Raw genomic sequence first — 2,174 nt, forward strand, 5'->3', positions numbered from 1 at the left:
CAGTATGGCCGGGCAGGAGACAGAACTGCCCACATGCCACCCAGGGTGGCACCGGCCCTCGGGTCGATCCTCAGGGAGCTCCGAGGAGCACGCAGGAGACCAGCAGCCCCAGGCGGTGCCTGTCCCCGGCAATGTGGGGGACCTCCACCTGCCTTCACTTCTCACTCAGGAGTCTGCTCCCCCTAGGGCCCACAGCCCTGGAGCAGAGGGCTCAGCCTGGCCTGGCCCTTCCTTGCCAGGACAGCCTAGCCAGGTGAAGGCCATGGAGACCTCGTGCTCTCCCATACCCAGTCCTCTGGGGGCAGCGGCAGAGTCCGGTCTTCGAGCGGACACCCTGGGCTGAGATGGGCTGACATTTTGCTCACTGGTCTGGGAGATGAGAGTCCCTGGAGGTGCTTGAGGGCAGTGGATCAGAGGACGTCCTGCCAGCACCACATCCAGACTGCCGGGCCCATCGACGGGCCATTCTCCCGGGAGACGCCCTCGGCATGGAGTCGGGCCAGTCGCGAACCCAGACCTGAACACGCCCACCGCTGGGGGAGGCCTGGGGAGTCCCGCACACACACATACCAGTCTGCTACTTCAGCCTCATGCCCGGTGCAAGTGCCTGCTGGCCATTCCACACAGCTTCGGCCAGACTATTCTAGTTACCTGAGCAGGAAATGATGTCTCATTTAAAAACAGCCTATAAAAGTGAATTATCTCAACACACAGCTTGCATCTAGATTTGCCTGTTTACTTAAGAGTTAAAATTACCCAATGGGATGTTAAGCATAGAGTTACCACATGACCCTCCCATTCCACTCCCAAGTGCCCAGCCCAGAGAAACGACACCTCCAAAACTAGCCCCATCACCTCCCACCCTCATCTCCTCTGTCACCGCTTTCCTTGATTTCACGCTTCCACTCAGTCTTCACATCTTTTCAAAAATTAAGCTTTATTAAAGTATAATTTACATACACTGATATTCACCAAGTTCAAGAGTGTAATTGCATGAGCTTTGACAGATGAGTAGTCATGTACCCCCGCCCCCATCATGATGTAAGACATTCCCATCACCTGAAAAAGTCCCCTCTCCCTCCGAGCATCCACTCCCACCCCTCTGGCCCAGCCAGCCAGCGATCTGCTTCCTGCCACTATAGTTGTCTTCTCTAGGATTTCATGTAAAGCCCAAGCATACAGCACATGACCTTCTGTGTACGGCTTCTTTCGCTCAGCATGCTGTTTTGAGATTCATTCCGTGTGAATCAGCAGTCCGCTCCTTTCTTACCTCGTATAGACAGGACATGGCTTGCTGACCCATGCTCCAGCTGACGGACACCTGGGTTTCTGGTTTGGGGACATTAGGAATAGTGCTGCTATGAGCACGTGAGCACAGCTGTCAGCACGCGCACGTCTCTGCTGGGTAAGCACCTGAGTGGGGTTGCTGGGTCATCTTTTTGTGTGTTTGGTCTCAGGGTGCCCCGCGGACTGGAAGCTCCTCAAGGGGCGGGGACCTCACCTGTGTCGGTCATTGATGTGACCAGGGCCCAGCACAAGGCCTTACGAAGAGCACATTCTTAACAGATCTGTGTGCGGCGTGAGTGAGCAAGGGCGGCGCCCACAGTAGGGGTTTTGGTGATGATGTCGAAGAAGCAATGACGGAGCCAAAGGCAACAGAGGTGACGGCAGTGCAGGCGGCTATGGCGGAGGCGGCCCTGTGCCAGTGATGACTGGAAACCCCTCCTTTGTCTCTCCTCAGAGATGTCAGGGACCAACATTCCAACTCACCTGGGGAGACTGCATGGGGGTCACTCTTCGAACGTCTCCTCCCCTCCGAAGATCACCAGTCAGCCACTCCCGGAGTCACACCTGGGAGCAAGGGGTCACGGAAGCCCACCCCACTCTGAAATGACGGTTTCGACCCTTCTCCCTCTGGGGCCGCACCCCTAGCTTGCCACACAGGAAGCCCCTCACTCCAAGAAGAGCCCTCCTTTCTCTTGAAGACTCAGCCTTCCCCTCCCTCTGGCTTCCTTCTTACCAAGTTTGGATTTTGTATTTTCTCTTGAAAATACTGAAGTATTAGCATTTCTGTACTCTTCTGGCACCATCTGGAAGAGCCCCAGCCATCCACTTTTTCTCCTTGTCAGGCGATGCTCATTGCTGGGACAATCCCCCTCCCCCCCCCCCCCCCC

The sequence above is a fragment of the Suricata suricatta genome, chromosome 12 (genome assembly GCF_006229205.1).
Source record: "Suricata suricatta isolate VVHF042 chromosome 12, meerkat_22Aug2017_6uvM2_HiC, whole genome shotgun sequence".
NCBI classification, from domain to species: Eukaryota; Metazoa; Chordata; class Mammalia; order Carnivora; family Herpestidae; genus Suricata; species Suricata suricatta.